Raw genomic sequence first — 25,915 nt, forward strand, 5'->3', positions numbered from 1 at the left:
ACAATTACAAAATCCCAAATACAATCTCCCAAATACAATCATACAATCACAATCATACAATCACAATCATACAATCATAATCATACAATTACAATCATACATCACAATCATGCAATCACAATCATACAATCGCAATCATACAATCACAATCATACAATCGCAATCATGCAATTACAATCTCCCAAATACAATCTCCCAAATACAATCTCCCAAATACAATCATACAATCACAATCATACAATCACAATCATACAATCACAATCATACAATCGCAATCATACAATCACAATCATACAATCACAGTCATACAATCACAATCATACAATCACAATCATACAATCACAATCATACAATCACAATCATACAATCACAATCATACAATCACATTCATACAATCACAATCATACAATCACATTCATACAATCACAATCATACATTCAAAATCATGCAATCACAATCATACAATCACAATCATGCAATCACAATCATGCAATCACAATCATACAATCATAATCATACAATCACAATCAAACAATCATAATCATACAATTACAATCATACATCACAATCATACAATCACAATCATACAATTACAATCATACATCACAATCATACAATCGCAATCATACAATCACAATCATACAATCGCAATCATACAATTACAATATCCCAAATACAATCTCCCAAATACAATCATACAATCACAATCATACAATCACAATCATACAATCACAATCATACAATCACAATCATACAACCACAATCAGACAATCACAATCATACAATCACAATCAAAGAATCACAATCATACAATCACAATCATACAATCGCAAGCATACAATCACCATCATACAATCTCAATCATACAATCACAATCATACAATCATAATCATACAATTACAATCATACATCACACTCATACAATCACAATCATACAATCGCAATCATACAATTACAATATCCCAAATACAATCTCCCAAATACAATCATACAATCACAATCATACAATCACAATCATACAATCGCAATCATACAATTACAAAATCCCAAATACAATCTCCCAAATACAATCATACAATCACAATCATACAATCACAATCATACAATCATAATCATACAATTACAATCATACATCACAATCATGCAATCACAATCATACAATCGCAATCATACAATCACAATCATACAATCGCAATCATACAATTACAATCTCCCAAATACAATCTCCCAAATACAATCTCCCAAATACAATCATACAATCACAATCATACAATCACAATCATACAATCACAATCATACAATCGCAATCATACAATCACAATCATACAATCACAGTCATACAATCACAATCATACAATCACAATCATACAATCACAATCATACAATCACAATCATACAATCACAATCATACAATCACAATCATACAATCACAATCATACAATCACAATCATACAATCACAATCATACATTCAAAATCATGCAATCACAATCATACAATCACAATCATGCAATCACAATCATGCAATCACAATCATACAATCATAATCATACAATCACAATCAAACAATCATAATCATACAATTACAATCATACATCACAATCATACAATCACAATCATACAATTACAATCATACATCACAATCATACAATCGCAATCATACAATCACAATCATACAATCGCAATCATACAATTACAATATCCCAAATACAATCTCCCAAATACAATCATACAATCACAATCATACAATCACAATCATTCAATCACAATCATACAATCGCAATCATACAATTACAAAATCCCAAATACAATCTCCCAAATACAATCATACAATCACAATCATACAATCACAATCATACAATCATAATCATACAATTACAATCATACATCACAATCATGCAATCACAATCATACAATCGCAATCATACAATCACAATCATACAATCGCAATCATACAATTACAATCTCCCAAATACAATCTCCCAAATACAATCTCCCAAATACAATCATACAATCACAATCATACAATCACAATCATACAATCACAATCATACAATCGCAATCATACAATCACAATCATACAATCACAGTCATACAATCACAATCATACAATCACAATCATACAATCACAATCATACAATCACAATCATACAATCACAATCATACAATCACAATCATACAATCACAATCATACAATCACAATCATACAATCACAATCATACATTCAAAATCATGCAATCACAATCATACAATCACAATCATGCAATCACAATCATGCAATCACAATCATACAATCATAATCATACAATCACAATCAAACAATCATAATCATACAATTACAATCATACATCACAATCATACAATCACAATCATACAATTACAATCATACATCACAATCATACAATCACAATCATACAATCGCAATCATACAATCACAATCATACAATCGCAATCATACAATTACAATATCCCAAATACAATCTCCCAAATACAATCATACAATCACAATCATACAATCACAATCATACAATCACAATCATACAATCACAATCATACAACCACAATCAGACAATCACAATCATACAATCACAATCATACAATCACAATTATGCAATCACAATCATACAATCGCATTCATACAATCGCAATCATACAATCACAATCATACAATCACAATCATACAATCACAATCATACAATCACAATCATACAATCACAATCATACAATCACAAAAATACAATCATAGTCATACAATCACAATCATACAATCGCAATCATACATTCACAATCATACAATCGCAATCATACAATTACAATCTCCCAAATACAATCTCCCAAATACAATCTCCCAACTACAATCTCCCAAATACAATCATACAATCGCAATCATACAATCACAATCATACAATCATAATCATAATATTACAATCATACATCACAATCATACAATCACAATCATACAATCGCAATCATACAATCACAATCATACAACCGCAATCATACAATTACAATCTCCCAAATACAATCTCCCAAATACAATCTCCCAACTACAATCTCCCAAATACAATCATACAATCACAATCATACAATCACAATCATACAATCGCAATCATACAATTACAATATCCCAAATACAATCTCCCAAATACAATCATACAATCACAATCATACAATCACAATCATACAATCACAATCATACAATCACAATCATACAACCACAATCAGACAATCACAATCACACAATCACAATCAAAGAATCACAATCATACAATCACAATCATACAATCGCACGCATACAATCACAATCATACAATCTCAATCATACAATCACAATCATACAATCATAATCATACAATTACAATCATACATCACACTCATACAATCACAATCATACAATCGCAATCATACAATTACAATATCCCAAATACAATCTCCCAAATACAATCATACAATCACAATCATACAATCACAATCATACAATCGCAATCATACAATTACAAAATCCCAAATACAATCTCCCAAATACAATCATACAATCACAATCATACAATCACAATCATACAATCATAATCATACAATTACAATCATACATCACAATCATGCAATCACAATCATACAATCGCAATCATACAATCACAATCATACAATCGCAATCATACAATTACAATCTCCCAAATACAATCTCCCAAATACAATCATACAATCACAATCATACAATCACAATCATACAATCACAATCATACAATCGCAATCATACAATCACAATCATACAATCACAGTCATACAATCACAATCATACAATCACAATCATACAATCACAATCATACAATCACAATCATACAATCACAATCATACAATCACAATCATACAATCACAATCATACAATCACAATCATACAATCACAATCATACAATCACAATCATACAATCACAATCATACATTCAAAATCATGCAATCACAATCATACAATCACAATCATGCAATCACAATCATGCAATCACAATCATACAATCATAATCATACAATCACAATCAAACAATCATAATCATACAATTACAATCATACATCACAATCATACAATCACAATCATACAATTACAATCATACATCACAATCATACAATCACAATCATACAATCGCAATCATACAATCACAATCATACAATCGCAATCATACAATTACAATATCCCAAATACAATCTCCCAAATACAATCATACAATCACAATCATACAATCACAATCATACAATCACAATCATACAATCACAATCATACAATCACAATCATACAATCACAATCATACAATCACAATCATACAGTCACAATCATACAATCACAATCATACAATCACAATCATACAATCACAAAAATACAATCATAGTCATACAATCACAATCATACAATCGCAATCATACATTCACAATCATACAATCGCAATCATACAATTACAATCTCCCAAATACAATCTCCCAAATACAATCTCCCAACTACAATCTCCCAAATACAATCATACAATCGCAATCATACAATCACAATCATACAATCATAATCATAATATTACAATCATACATCACAATCATACAATCACAATCATACAATCGCAATCATACAATCACAATCATACAACCGCAATCATACAATTACAATTTCCCAAATACAATCTCCCAAATACAATCTCCCAACTACAATCTCCCAAATACAATCATACAATCACAATCATACAATCACAATCATACAATCGCAATCATACAATTACAATATCCCAAATACAATCTCCCAAATACAATCATACAATCACAATCATACAATCACAATCATACAATTACAATCAGACAATCACAGTCATACAATCACAATCATACAATCACAATCATACAATCATAATCATACAATCACAATCATACATCACAATCATACAATCACAATCATACAATCGCAATCATACAATTACAATATCCCAAATACAATCTCCCAAATACAATCATACAATCACAATCATACAATCACAATCATACAATCACAATCATACAATCACAATCATACAACCACAATCAGACAATCACAATCATACAATCACAATCATACAATCACAATTATGCAATCACAATCATACAATCGCATTCATACAATCGCAATCATACAATCACAATCATACAATCACAATCATACAATCACAATCATACAATCACAATCATACAATCACAATCATACAATCACAATCAAAGAATCACAATCATACAATCACAATAATACAATCGCAGCATACAATCACAATCATACAATCTCAATCATACAATCACAATCATACAATCATAATCATACAATTAGAATCATACATCACAATCATACAATCACAATCATACAATCGCAATCATACAATCACAATCATACAATCACAATCATACGTTCACAATCATACAATCACAATCATACAATCACAATCATACAATCACAATCATACAATCACAATCATACAATCACAATCATACAATCACAATCATACAATCGCAATCATACAATCACAATCATACAATCTCAATCATACAATCACAATCATACAACCACAATCAGACAATCACAATTGTAATAGGTTTGGGGTTATTAATAAAGACCAGCTTAATGCCAAAACAAGAACGTTATGTCCGCTCTAGGCAGCTATGCAGCGGCAACTCCCGTTCCGACGTTTACACCTCCCACTCCTTTGTTTCTCACATACGTGCCACACTCTTATGCATATTACATACACTACAACAATCATACAATCACAATCATACAATCACAATCATACAATCACAATCATACAATCACAATCATACAATCACAATCATACAATCACAATCATACTACCACAATTATGCAATCATAATCATACAATCGCATTCATACAATCGCAATCATACAATCACAATCATACAATCACAATCATGCAATCACAATCATACAATCACAATCATACAATCATAATCATACAATCACAATCATACATCACAATCATACAATCACAATCATACAATCGCAATCATACAATTACAATATCCCAAATACAATCTCCCAAATACAATCATACAATCACAATCATACAATCACAATCATACAATCACAATCATACAATCACAATCATACAATCACAATCATACAACCACAATCAGACAATCACAATCATACAATCACAATCATACAATCACAATTATGCAATCACAATCATACAATCACAATAATACAATCGCAGCATACAATCACAATCATACAATCTCAATCATACAATCACAATCATACAATCATAATCATACAATTAGAATCATACATCACAATCATACAATCACAATCATACAATCGCAATCATACAATCACAATCATACAATCACAATCATACGTTCACAATCATACAATCACAATCATACAATCACAATCATACAATCGCAATCATACAATCACAATCATACAATCGCAATCATACAATTACAATATCCCAAATACAATCTCCCAAATACAATCATACAATCACAATCATACAATCACAATCATACAATCACAATCATACTACCACAATTATGCAATCAGAATCATACAATCGCATTCATACAATCGCAATCATACAATCACAATCATACAATCGCAATCATGCAATCACAATCTTACAATCACAGTCATACATTCAAAATCATGCAATCACAATCATACAATCACAATCATGCAATCACAATCATACAATCAGAATCAACAATCACAATCATTCAATAACAATCGTACAATCACAATCGTACAATCACAATCGCACAGCCACAATCAGACAATCACACTCATACAATCACAATCATACAATCACAATCATACAATCACAATCATACCATCACAATCATACTTTCACAATCATACAATCACAATCATACAATCACAACCATACAATCACAGTCATGCAATCACAATCATACCATCACAATCATACAATCACAATCATACAATCATAATCATACAATTACAATCATACAATCACAGTCATACAATCACAATCATACAATCACAATCATACAATCATAATCATACAATTACAATCATACATCACAATCATACAATCACAATCATACAATCGCAATCATACAATTACAATATCCCAAATACAATCTCCCAAATACAATCATACAATCACAATCATACAATCACAATCATACAATCACAATCATACAACCACAATCAGACAATCACAATGATACAATCACAATCATACAATCACAATTATGCAATCACAATCATACAATCGCATTCATACAATCGCAATCATACAATCACAATCATACAATCACAGTCATACAATCACAATCATACAATCACAATCATACAATCACAATCATACAATCACAAAAATACAATCATAATCATACAATCACAATCATACAATCGCAATCATACAATCACAATCATACAATCATAATCATGCAATTACAATCATACAATCACAATCATACAATCACAATCATACAATCACAATCATACAATCGCAATCATACGATTACAATATCCCAAATACAATCTCCCAAATACAATCATACTATCACAATCGTACAATCACAATCAAACAATCACAATCATACCATCACAATCATACAATCACAATCATACAATCACAATCATACAATCACAATCATACAATCACAATCATACAATCACAATCATACAATCACAATCATACAATCACAATTATGCAATCACAATCATACAATCGCATTCATACAATCGCAATCATACAATCACAATCATACAATCACAATCATACAATCACGATCATACAATCACAATCATACAATCACAATCATACATTCAAAATCATGCAATCACAATCATACAATCACAATCATGCAATCACAATCTTACAATCATAATCATACAATCACAATCCTACAATCACAATCGTACAATCACAATCGTACAATCACAATCGCACAACCACAATCAGTCAATCGCAATCATACAATCACAATCATACAATCACAATCATACAATCACAATCATACAATCACAATCATACAATCACAATCATACTTTCACAATCATACAATCACAATCATTCAATCACAGTCATACAATCACAATCATACAATCGCAATCATACTATCACAATCATACAATCACAATCATACAATCACAATCATACAATCACAATCATACAATCACAATCATACAATCACAATCACACAATCACAATCATACAATCACAATCATACAATCACAATCATACAATCACAATCAAAGAATCACAATCATACAATCACAATCATACAATCGCAAGCATACAATCACAATCATACAATCTCAATCATACAATCACAATCATACAATCATAATCATACAATTACAATCATACATCACACTCATACAATCACAATCATACAATCGCAATCATACAATTACAATATCCCAAATACAATCTCCCAAATACAATCATACAATCACAATCATACAATCACAATCATACAATCACAATCATACAATCGCAATCATACAATTACAAAATCCCAAATACAATCTCCCAAATACAATCATACAATCACAATCATACAATCACAATCATACAATCATAATCATACAATTACAATCATACATCACAATCATGCAATCACAATCATACAATCGCAATCATACAATCAGAATCATACAATCGCAATCATACAATTACAATCTCCCAAATACAATCTCCCAAATACAATCTCCCAAATACAATCATACAATCACAATCATACAATCACAATCATACAATCACAATCATACAATCGCAATCATACAATCACAATCATACAATCACAGTCATACAATCACAATCATACAATCACAATCATACAATCACAATCATACAATCACAATCATACAATCACAATCATACAATCACAATCATACATTCAAAATCATGCAATCACAATCATACAATCACAATCATGCAATCACAATCATGCAATCACAATCATACAATCATAATCATACAATCACAATCAAACAATCATAATCATACAATTACAATCATACATCACAATCATACAATCACAATCATACAATTACAATCATACATCACAATCATACAATCACAATCATACAATCGCAATCATACAATCACAATCATACAATCGCAATCATACAATTACAATATCCCAAATACAATCTCCCAAATACAATCATACAATCACAATCATACAATCACAATCATACAATCACAATCATACAATCACAATCATACAACCACAATCAGACAATCACAATCATACAATCACAATCATACAATCACAATTATGCAATCACAATCATACAATCGCATTCATACAATCGCAATCATACAATCACAATCATACAATCACAATCATACAATCACAATCATACAATCACAATCATACAATCACAATCATACAATCACAAAAATACAATCATAGTCATACAATCACAATCATACAATCGCAATCATACATTCACAATCATACAATCGCAATCATACAATTACAATCTCCCAAATACAATCTCCCAAATACAATCTCCCAACTACAATCTCCCAAATACAATCATACAATCGCAATCATACAATCACAATCATACAATCATAATCATAATATTACAATCATACATCACAATCATACAATCACAATCATACAATCGCAATCATACAATCACAATCATACAACCGCAATCATACAATTACAATCTCCCAAATACAATCTCCCAAATACAATCTCCCAACTACAATCTCCCAAATACAATCATACAATCACAATCATACAATCACAATCATACAATCGCAATCATACAATTACAATCTCCCAAATACAATCTCCCAAATACAATCATACAATCACAATCATACAATCACAATCATACAATCACAAAAATACAATCATAGTCATACAATCACAATCATACAATCGCAATCATACAATCACAATCATACAATCGCAATCATACAATTACAATCTCCCAAATACAATCTCCCAAATACAATCTCCCAACTACAATCTCCCAAATACAATCATACAATCGCAATCATACAATCACAATCATACAATCATAATCATAATATTACAATCATACATCACAATCATACAATCACAATCATACAATCGCAATCATACAATCACAATCCTACAACCGCAATCATACAATTACAATCTCCCAAATACAATCTCCCAAATACAATCTCCCAACTACAATCTCCCAAATACAATCATACAATCACAATCATACAATCACAATCATACAATCGCAATCATACAATTACAATCTCCCAAATACAATCTCCCAAATACAATCATACAATCACAATCATACAATCACAATCATACAATCACAATCATACAATCACAATCATACTATCACAATCATACAATCACAATCATACAATCATAATCATACAATTAGAATCATACATCACAATCATACAATCACAATCATACAATCGCAATCATAAAATTACAATATCCCAAATACAATCTCCCAAATACAATCATACAATCACAATCATACAATCGCAAGCATACAATCACAATCATACAATCTCAATCATACAATCACAATCATATAATCATAATCATACAATTACAATCATACATCACAATCATACAATCACAATCATACAATCACAATCATACAATCACAATCATACAATCACAATCATACAATCACAATCATACAATCGCAATCATACAATCACAATCATACAATCTCAATCATACAATCACAATCATACAATCATAATCATACAATTACAATCATACATCACAATCATACAATCACAATCATACAATCACAATCATACAATCACAATCATACAATCACAATCATACAATCACAATCATACAATCACAATCATACTTTCACAATCATACAATCACAATCATACAATCACAATCATACAATCACAATCAGACAATCACAATCATACAATCACAATCATACAATCACAATCATACAATCACAATCATACAATCACAATCATACAATCACAATCATACAATCACAATCATACAATCACAATCATACAATCACAATCATACAATCACAATCATACAATCACAAACATACAATCACAATCATACATTCAAAATCATGCAATCACAATCATACAATCACAGTCATGCAATCACAATCATACAATCATAATCATACAATCACAATCATTCAATCACAATCGTACAATCACAATCGTACAATCTCAATCGCACAACCACAATCACACTATCACACTCATACAATCACAATCATACAATCACAATCATACAATCACAATCATACAATCACAATCATACAATCACAATCATACAATCACAATCATACTTTCACAATCATACAATCACAATCATACAATCACAATCATACAATCACAATCATACAATCACAATCAGACAATCACAATCATACAATCGCAATCATACAATTACAATATCCCAAATAAAATCTCCCAAATACAATCATACAATCACAATCATACAATCACAATCATACAATCACAATCATACAATCGCAATCATACAATTACAATATCCCAAATACAATCTCCCAAATACAATCATACAATCACAATCATACAATCACAATCATACAATCACAATCATACAATCACAATCCTACAATCACAATCGTACAATCACAATCGTACAATCACAATCGCACAACCACAATCAGTCAATCGCAATCATACAATCACAATCATACAATCACAATCATACAATCACAATCATACAATCACAATCATACAATCACAATCATACAATCACAATCATACAATCACAGTCATACAATCACAATCATACAATCACAATCATACTATCACAATCATACAATCACACTCATACAATCACAATCATACAATCGCAATCATACAATTACAATATCCCAAATACAATCTCCCAAATACAATCATACAATCACAATCATACAATCACAATCATACAATCACAATCATACAATCACAATCATACAATCACAATCATACAATCACAATCATACAATCACAACCATACAATCACAATCATACAATCGCAATCATACAATTACAATATCCCAAATACAATCTCCCAAATACAATCATACAATCACAATCATACAATCACAATCATACAATCACAATCATACAATCACAATCATACAATCACAATCATACAATCACAATCATACAATCATAATCATACAATTACAATCATACATCACAATCATACAATCACAATCATACAATCGCAATCATACAATCACAATCATACAATCGCAATCATACAATTACAATCTCCCAAATACAATCTCCCAAATACAATCTCCCAAATACAATCATACAATCACAATCATACAATCACAATCATAGATTCAAAATCATGCAATCACAATCATACAATCACAATCATGCAATCACAATCATACAATCATAATCGTACAATCACAATCGTACAATCACAATCGCACAACCACAATCAGTCAATCGCAATCATACAATCACAATCATACAATCACAATCATACAATCACAATCATACAATCACAATCATACAATCACAATCATACAATCACAATCATACAATCACAGTCATACAATCACAATCATACAATCACAATCATACAATCACAGTCATACAATCACAATCATACAATCACAATCATACTATCACAATCATACAATCACACTCATACAATCACAATCATACAATCGCAATCATACAATTACAATATCCCAAATACAATCTCCCAAATACAATCATACAATCACAATCATACAATCACAATCATACAATCACAATCATACAATCACAATCATACAATCGCAATCATACAATTACAATATCCCAAATACAATCTCCCAAATACAATCATACAATCACAATCATACAATCACAATCATACAATCACAATCATACAATCACAATCATACAATCATAATCATACAATTACAATCATACATCACAATCATACAATCACAATCATACAATCGCAATCATACAATCACAATCATACAATCACAATCATACAATCACAATCATACAATCACAATCATACAATCACAATCATACAATCACAAACATACAATCACAATCATACATTCAAAATCGTGCAATCACAATCATACAATCACAATCATGCAATCACAATCATACAATCATAATCATACAATCACAATCATTCAATCACAATCATACAATCACAATCGTACAATCTCAATCGCACAACCACAATCACACTATCACACTCATACAATCACAATCATACAATCACAATCATACAATCACAATCATACAATCACAATCATACTTTCACAATCATACAATCACAATCATACAATCACAATCATACAATCACAATCAGACAATCACAATCATACAATCGCAATCATACAATTACAATATCCCAAATAAAATCTCCCAAATACAATCATACAATCACAATCATACAATCACAATCATACAATCACAATCATACAATCACAATCATACAATCACAATCAGACAATCACAATCATACAATCATAATCATACAATTACAATCATACATCACAATCATACAATCACAATCATACAATCGCAATCATACAATCACAATCATACAATCGCAATCATACAATTACAATCTCCCAAATACAATCTCCCAAATACAATCATACAATCACAATCATACAATCACAATCATACAATCACAATCATACAATCGCAATCATACAATCACAATCATACAATCACAGTCATACAATCACAATCATACAATCACAATCATACAATCACAATCATACAATCACAATCATACAATCATAATCATACAATCACAATCATACAATCATAATCATACAATTACAATCATACATCACAATCATACAATCATAATCATACAATTACAATCATACATCACAATCATACAATCACAATCATACAATCGCAATCATACAATGACAATCATACAATCGCAATCATACAATTACAATCTCTCAAATACAATCTCCCAAATACAATCTCCCAAATACAATCATACAATCACAATCATACAATCACAATCATACAATCACAATCAAAGAATCACAATCATACAATCACAATCATACAATCGCAAGCATACAATCACAATCATACAATCTCAATCATACAATCACAATCATACAATCATAATCATACAATTACAATCATACATCACACTCATACAATCACAATCATACAATCCCAATCATACAATTACAATATCCCAAATACAATCTCCCAAATACAATCATACAATCACAATCATACAATCACAATCATACAATCACAATCATACAATCACAATCATACAATCGCAATCATACAATTACAATATCCCAAATACAATCTCCCAAATACAATCATACAATCACAATCATACAATCACAATCATACAATCACAATCATACAATCATAATCATACAATTACAATCATACATCACAATCATACAATCACAATCATACAATCGCAATCATACAATCACAATCATACAATCGCAATCATACAATTACAATCTCCCAAATACAATCTCCCAAATACAATCTCCCAAATACAATCATACAATCACAATCATACAATCACAATCATACAATCACAATCATACAATCGCAATCATACAATCACAATCATACAATCACAGTCATACAATCACAATCATACAATCACAATCATACAATCACAATCATACAATCACAATCATACAATCACAATCATACATTCAAAATCATGCAATCACAATCATACAATCACAATCATGCAATCACAATCATACAATCATAATCATCCTTTCACAATCATATAATCACAATCATACAATCACAATCATACAATCACAATCGGACAATCACAATCATACAATCACAATCATACAATCACAATCATACAATCACAATCATACAATCACAATCATACAATCACAATCATACAATCACAAACATACAATCACAATCATACATTCAAAATCATGCAATCACAATCATACAATCACAATCATGCAATCACAATCATACAATCATAATCATACAATCACAATCATTCAATCACAATCGTACAATCACAATCGTACAATCTCAATCGCACAACCACAATCACACAATCACACTCATACAATCACAATCATACAATCACAATCATACAATCACAATCATACAATCACAATCATACTTTCACAATCATACAATCAAAATCATACAATCACAATCATACAATCACAATCAGACAATCACAATCATACAATTACAATCATACAATCACAATCATACAATCACAATCATACAATCACAATCATACATTCAAAATCATGCAATCACAATCATACAATCACAATCATGCAATCACAATCATACAATCATAATCATACAATCACAATCCTACAATCACAATCGTACAATCACAATCGTACAATCACAATCGCACAACCACAATCAGTCAATCGCAATCATACAATCACAATCATACAATCACAATCATACAATCACAATCAACTTTCACAATCATACAATCACAATTATACAATCACAATCATACAATCACAGTCATACAATCACAATCATACAATCACAATCATACTATCACAATCATACAATCACAATCATACAATCACAATCATACAATCACAATCACACAATCACAATCATACAATCACAATCATACAATCACAATCATACAATCACAATCAAAGAATCACAATCATACAATCACAATCATACAATCGCAAGCATACAATCACAATCATACAATCTCAATCATACAATCACAGTCATACAATCATAATCATACAATTACAATCATACATCACACTCATACAATCACAATCATACAATCGCAATCATACAATTACAATATCCCAAATACAATGTCCCAAATACAATCATACAATCACAATCATACAATCACAATCATACAATCCCAATCATACAATCGCAATCATACAATTACAATATCCCAAATACAATCTCCCAAATACAATCATACAATCACAATCATACAATCACAATCATACAATCACAATCATACAATCATAATCATACAATTACAATCATACATCACAATCATACAATCCCAATCATACAATCGCAATCATACAATCACAATCATACAATCGCAATCATACAATTACAATCTCCCAAATACAATCTCCCAAATACAATCTCCCAAATACAATCATACAATCACAATCATACAATCACAATCATACAATCGCAATCATACAATCACAATCATACAATCACAGTCATACAATCACAATCATACAATCGCAATCATACAATCACAATCATACAATCACGTTCATACAATCACAATCATACAATCACAATCATACATTCAAAATCATGCAATCACAATCATGCAATCACAATCATACAATCACAATCATGCAATCACAATCATACAATCATAATCATACAATCACAATCATTCAATCACAATCGTACAATCACAATCGTACAATCTCAATCGCACAACCACAATCACACAATCACACTCATACAATCACAATCATACAATCACAATCATACAATCACAATCATACAATCACAATCATACTTTCACAATCATACAATCAAAATCATACAATCACAATCATACAATCACAATCAGACAATCACAATCATACAATTACAATCATACAATCACAATCATACAATCACAATCATACAATCACAATCATACATTCAAAATCATGCAATCACAATCATACAATCACAATCATGCAATCACAATCATACAATCATAATCATACAATCACAATCCTACAATCACAATCGTACAATCACAATCGTACAATCACAATCGCACAACCACAATCAGTCAATCGCAATCATACAATCACAATCATACAATCACAATCATACAATCACAATCAACTTTCACAATCATACAATCACAATTATACAATCACAATCATACAATCACAGTCATACAATCACAATCATACAATCACAATCATACTATCACAATCATACAATCACAATCATACAATCACAATCATACAATCACAATCACACAATCACAATCATACAATCACAATCATACAATCACAATCATACAATCACAATCAAAGAATCACAATCATACAATCACAATCATACAATCGCAAGCATACAATCACAATCATACAATCTCAATCATACAATCACAGTCATACAATCATAATCATACAATTACAATCATACATCACACTCATACAATCACAATCATACAATCGCAATCATACAATTACAATATCCCAAATACAATGTCCCAAATACAATCATACAATCACAATCATACAATCACAATCATACAATCCCAATCATACAATCGCAATCATACAATTACAATATCCCAAATACAATCTCCCAAATACAATCATACAATCACAATCATACAATCACAATCATACAATCACAATCATACAATCATAATCATACAATTACAATCATACATCACAATCATACAATCCCAATCATACAATCGCAATCATACAATCACAATCATACAATCGCAATCATACAATTACAATCTCCCAAATACAATCTCCCAAATACAATCTCCCAAATACAATCATACAATCACAATCATACAATCACAATCATACAATCGCAATCATACAATCACAATCATACAATCACAGTCATACAATCACAATCATACAATCGCAATCATACAATCACAATCATACAATCACGTTCATACAATCACAATCATACAATCACAATCATACATTCAAAATCATGCAATCACAATCATACAATCACAATCATGCAATCACAATCATACAATCATAATCATACAATCACAATCATACAATCATAATCATACAATTACAATCATACATCACAATCATACAATCACAATCATACAATCATAATCATACAATCACAATCATACAATCACAATCATACAATCACAATCACACAATCACAATCATACAATCACAATCATACAATCACAATCATACAATCACAATCAAAGAATCACAATCATACAATCACAATCATACAATCGCAAGCATACAATCACAATCATACAATCTCAATCATACAATCACAATCATACAATCATAATCATATAATTACAATCATACATCACACTCATACAATCACAATCATACAATCCCAATCATACAATTACAATATCCCAAATACAATCTCCCAAATACAATCATACAATCACAATCATACAATCACAATCATACAATCGCAATCATACAATTACAATATCCCAAATACAATCTCCCAAATACAATCATACAATCACAATCATACAATCACAATCATACAATCACAATCATACAATCATAATCATACAATTACAATCATACATCACAATCATACAATCACAATCATACAATCGCAATCATACAATCACAATCATACAATCGCAATCATACAATTACAATCTCCCAAATACAATCTCCCAAATACAATCTCCCAAATACAATCATACAATCACAATCATACAATCACAATCATACAATCACAATCATACAATCACAATCATACATTCAAAATCATGCAATCACAATCATACAATCACAATCATGCAATCACAATCATACAATCATAATCATACAATCACAATCATACAATCACAATCATACAATCACAATCATACAATCGCAATCATAAAATTACAATATCCCAAATACAATCTCCCAAATACAATCATACAAACACAATCATACAATCACAATCATACAATCACAATCATACAATCGCAATCATACAATCACAATCATACAATCACAGTCATACAATCACAATCATACAATCGCAATCATACAATCACAATCATACAATCACAATCATACAATCACAATCATACATTCAAAATCATGCAATCACAATCATACAATCACAATCATGCAATCACAATCATACAATCGCAATCATACAATCACAATCATACAATCACAATCATACAATCACAAACATACAATCACAATCATACATTCAAAATCATGCAATCACAATCATTCAATCACAATCATGCAATCACAATCATACAATCATAATCATACAATCACAATCATTCAATCACAATCGTACAATCACAATCGTACAATCTCAAACGCACAACCACAATCACACAATCACACTCATACAATCACAATCATACAATCACAATCATACAATCACAATCATACAATCACAATCATACAATCACAATCATACTTTCACAATCATACAATCACAATCATACAATCACAATCATACAATCACAATCAGACAATCACAATCATACAATTACAATCATACAATCACAATCATACAATCACAATCATACAATCACAATCATACATTCAAAATCATGCAATCACAATCATACAATCACAATCATGCAATCACAATCATACAATCATAATCATACAATCACAATCCTACAATCACAATCAAAGAATCACAATCATACAATCACAATCATACAATCGCAAGCATACAATCACAATCATACAATCTCAATCATACAATCACAATCATACAATCATAATCATACAATTACAATCATACATCACACTCATACAATCACAATCATACAATCGCAATCATACAATTACAATATCCCAAATACAATGTCCCAAATACAATCATACAATCACAATCATACTATCACAATCATACAATCCCAATCATACAATCGCAATCATACAATTACAATATCCCAAATACAATCTCCCAAATACAATCATACAATCACAATCATACAATCACAATCATACAATCACAATCATACAATCATAATCATACAATTACAATCATACATCACAATCATACAATCCCAATCATACAATCGCAATCATACAATCACAATCATACAATCGCAATCATACAATTACAATCTCCCAAATACAATCTCCCAAATACAATCTCCCAAATACAATCATACAATCACAATCATACAATCACAATCATACAATCGCAATCATACAATCACAATCATACAATCACAGTCATACAGTCACAATCATACAATCACAATCATACAATCACAATCATACAATCACGTTCATACAATCACAATCATACAATCACAATCATACATTCAAAATCATGCAATCACAATCATACAATCACAATCATGCAATCACAATCATACAATCATAATCATACAATCACAATCATACAATCATAATCATACAATTACAATCATACATCACAATCATACAATCACAATCATACAATCATAATCATACAATTACAATCATACATCACAATCATACAATCACAATCATACAATCGCAATCATACAATGACAATCATACAATCGCAATCATACAATTACAATCTCCCAAATACAATCTCCCAAATACAATCTCCCAAATACAATCATACTGTCACAATCATACAATCACAATCATACAATCATAATCATACAATTACAATCATACATCACAATCATACAATCACAATCATACAATCGCAATCATACAATCACAATCATACAATCACAATCATACATTCAAAATCATGCAATCACAATCATACAATCACAATCATGCAATCACAATCATACAATCAGGATCATACAATCACAATCATTCAATAACAATCGTACAATCACAATCGTACAATCACAATCGCACAACCACAATCAGTCAATCGCAATCATACAATCACAATCATACAATCACAATCATACAATCACAATCATACAATCACAGTCATACAATCACAATCATACAATCACAATCATACTATCACAATCATACAATCACAATCATACAATCACAATCATACAATCACAATCACACAATCACAATCATACAATCACAATCATACAATCACAATCATACAATCACAATCATACAATCACAATCAAAGAATCACAATCATACAATCACAATCATACAATCGCAAGCATACAATCACAATCATACAATCTCAATCATACAATCACAATCATACAATCATAATCATACAATTACAATCATACATCACACTCATACAATCACAATCATACAATCGCAATCATACAATTACAATATCCCAAATACAATGTCCCAAATACAATCATACAATCACAATCATACAATCACAATCATACAATCCCAATCATACAATCGCAATCATACAATTACAATATCCCAAATACAATCTCCCAAATACAATCATACAATCACAATCATACAATCACAATCATACAATCACAATCATACAATCATAATCATACAATTACAATCATACATCACAATCATACAATCCCAATCATACAATCGCAATCATACAATCACACTCATACAATCGCAATCATACAATTACAATCTCCCAAATACAATCTCCCAAATACAATCTCCCAAATACAATCATACAATCACAATCATACAATCACAATCATACAATCACAATCATACAATCACAATCATACAATCGCAATCATACAATCACAATCATACAATCACAGTCATACAATCACAATCATACAATCACAATCATACAATCACAATCATACAATCACGTTCATACAATCACAATCATACAATCACAATCATACATTCAAAATCATGCAATCACAATCATACAATCACAATCATGCAATCACAATCATACAATCATAATCATACAATCACAATCATACAATCATAATCATACAATTACAATCATACATCACAATCATACAATCACAATCATACAATCATAATCATACAATTACAATCATACATCACAATCATACAATCACAATCATACAATCGCAATCATACAATGACAATCATACAATCGCAATCATACAATTACAATCTCCCAAATACCATCTCCCAAATACAATCTCCCAAATACAATCATACTGTCACAATCATACAATCACAATCATACAATCATAATCATACAATTACAATCATACATCACAATCATACAATCACAATCATACAATCGCAATCATACAATCACAATCATACAATCACAATCATACATTCAAAATCATGCAATCACAATCATACAATCACAATCATGCAATCACAATCATACAATCAGGATCATACAATCACAATCATTCAATAACAATCGTACAATCACAATCGTACAATCACAATCGCACAACCACAATCAGACAATCACACTCATACAACCACAATCATACAATCACAATCATACAATCGCAATCATACAATTACAATATCCCAAATACAATCTCCCAAACACAATCATACAATCACAATCATACAATCGCAAGCATACAATCACAATCATACAATCTCAATCATACAATCACAATCATACAATCATAATCGTACAATTAGAATCATACATCACAATCATACAATCACAATCATACAATCGCAATCATACAATTACAATATCCCAAATACAATCTCCCAAATACAATCATACAATCACAATCATACAATCGCAAGCATACAATCACAATCATACAATCTCAATCATACAATCACAATCATACAATCATAATCATACAATTACAATCATACATCACAATCATACAATCACAATCATACAATCATAATCATACAATTACAATCATACATCACAATCATACAATCACAATCATACAATCGCAATCATACAATCACAATCATACAATCGCATTCATACAATCGCAATCATACAATCGTAATCATACAACCACAATCATACAATCACAATCATACAATCACAATCAGACAATCACAATCATACAATTACAATCATACAATCACAATCATACAATCAAAATCATACAATCACAATCATACATTCAAAATCATGCAATCACAATCATACAATCACAATCATGCAATCACAATCATACAATCATAATCATACAATCACAATCCTACAATCACAATCGTACAATCACAATCGTACAATCACAATCGCACAACCACAATCAGTCAATCGCAATCATACAATCACAATCATACAATCACAATCATACAATCACAATCATACAATCACAATCATACTTTCACAATCATACAATCACAATCATACAATCACAATCATACAATCACAGTCATACAATCACAATCATACAATCACAATCATACTATCACAATCATACAATCACAATCATACAATCACAATCATACAATCACAATCACACAATCACAATCATACAATCACAATCATACAATCACAATCATACAATCACAATCATACAATCACAATCAAAGAATCACAATCATACAATCACAATCAACAATCGCAAGCATACAATCACAATCATACAATCTCAATCATACAATCACAATCATACAATCATAATCATACAATTACTATCATACATCACACTCATACAATCACAATCATACAATCGCAATCATACAATTACAATATCCCAAATACAATCTCCCAAATACAATCATACAATCACAATCATACAATCACAATCATACAATCACAATCATACAATCGCAATCATAAAATTACAATATCCCAAATACAATCTCCCAAATACAATCATACAATCACAATCATACAATCACAATCATACAATCACAATCATACAATCATAATCATACAATTACAATCATACATCACAATCATACAATCACAATCTTACAATCGCAATCATACAATCACAATCATACAATCGCAATCATACAATTACAATTTCCCAAATACAATCTCCCAAATACAATCTCCCAAATACAATCATGCAATCACAATCATACAATCACAATCATACAATCACAATCATACAATCGCAATCATACAATCACAATCATACAATCACAGTCATACAATCACAATCATACAATCACAATCATACAATCACAATCATACAATCACAATCATACAAACACAATCATACAATCACAATCATACAATCACAATCATACAATCACAATCATACTATCACAATCATACAATCGCAATCATACAATCACAATCATACAATCGCATTCATACAATCGCAATCATACAATCACAATCATACAATCACAATCATACATTCAAAATCATGCAATCACAATCATACAATCACAATCATGCAATCACAATCATACAATCAGAATCATACAATCACAATCATTCAATAACAATCGTACAATCACAATCGTACAATCACAATCGCACAACCACAATCAGACAATCACACTCATACAATCACAATCATACAATCACAATCATACAATCACAATCATGCAATCACAATCATACAATCAGAATCATACAATCACAATCATTCAATAACAATCGTACAATCACAATCGTACAATCACAATCGCACAGCCACAATCAGACAATCACACTCATACAATCACAATCATACAATCACAATCATACCATCACAATCATACTTTCACAATCATACAATCACAATCATACAATCACAATCATACAATCACAGTCATACAATCACAATCATACCATCACAATCATACAATCACAATCATACAATCATAATCATACAATTACAATCATACAATCACAGTCATACAATCACAATCATACAATCACAATCATACAATCATAATCATACAATTACAATCATACATCACAATCATACAATCACAATCATACAATCGCAATCATACAATTACAATATCCCAAATACAATCTCCCAAATACAATCATACAATCACAATCATACCATCACAATCATACATACACAATCATACAATCACAATCATACAACCACAATCAGACAATCACAATCATACAATCACAATCATACAATCACAATTATGCAATCACAATCATACAATCGCATTCATACAATCGCAATCATACAATCACAATCATACAATCACAGTCATACAATCACAATCATACAATCACAATCATACAATCACAATCATACAATCACAATCATACAATCACAATCATACAATCACAGTCATACAATCACAATCATACAATCACAATCATACAATCACAATCATACAATCACAATCATACAATCACAAAAATACAATCATAATCATACAATCACAATCATACAATCGCATTCATACAATCGCAAGCATACAATCACAATCATACAATCTCAATCATACAATCACAATCAAACAATCATAATCATACAATTACAATCATACATCACAATCATACAATCACAATCATACAATCGCAATCATACGATTACAATATCCCAAATACAATCTCCCAAATACAATCATACTATCACAATCGTACAATCACAATCATACTATCACAATCATACAATCACAATCATACAATCACAATCATACAATCACAATCATACAATCACAATCATACAATCACAATCATACAATCACAAACATACAATCACAATCATACATTCAAAATCATGCAATCACAATCATACAATCACAATCATACAACCACAATTAGACAATCACAATCATACAATCACAATCATACAATCACAATCATACAATCACAATTATGCAATCACAATCATACAATCGCATTCATACAATCGCAATCATACAATCACAATCATACAATCACAATCATACAATCACAATCTTACAATCACAAAAATACAATCATAATCATACAATCACAATCATACAATCGCAATCATACAATCACAATCATACAACCGCAATCATACAATTACAATCTCCCAAATACAATCTCCCAAATACAATCTCCCAACTACAATCTCCCAAATACAATCATACAATCACAATCATACAATCACAATCATACAATCGCAATCATACAATTACAATCTCCCAAATACAATCTCCCAAACACAATCATACAATCACAATCATACAATCACAATCATACAATCACAATCATACAATCACAATCATACAATCACAATCATACTATCACAATCATACAATCACAATCATACAATCATAATCATACAATTAGAATCATACATCACAATCATACAATCGCAATCATACAATCGCAATCATAAAATTACAATATCCCAAATACAATCTCCCAAATACAATCATACAATCACAATCATACAATCGCAAGCATACAATCACAATCATACAATCTCAATCATACAATCACAATCATACAATCATAATCATACAATTACAATCATACATCACAATCATACAATCACAATCATACAATCACA

Source organism: Megachile rotundata, unplaced genomic scaffold (genome assembly GCF_050947335.1).
Source record: "Megachile rotundata isolate GNS110a unplaced genomic scaffold, iyMegRotu1 scaffold0044, whole genome shotgun sequence".
In the NCBI taxonomy this organism is placed as follows: Eukaryota; Metazoa; Arthropoda; class Insecta; order Hymenoptera; family Megachilidae; genus Megachile; species Megachile rotundata.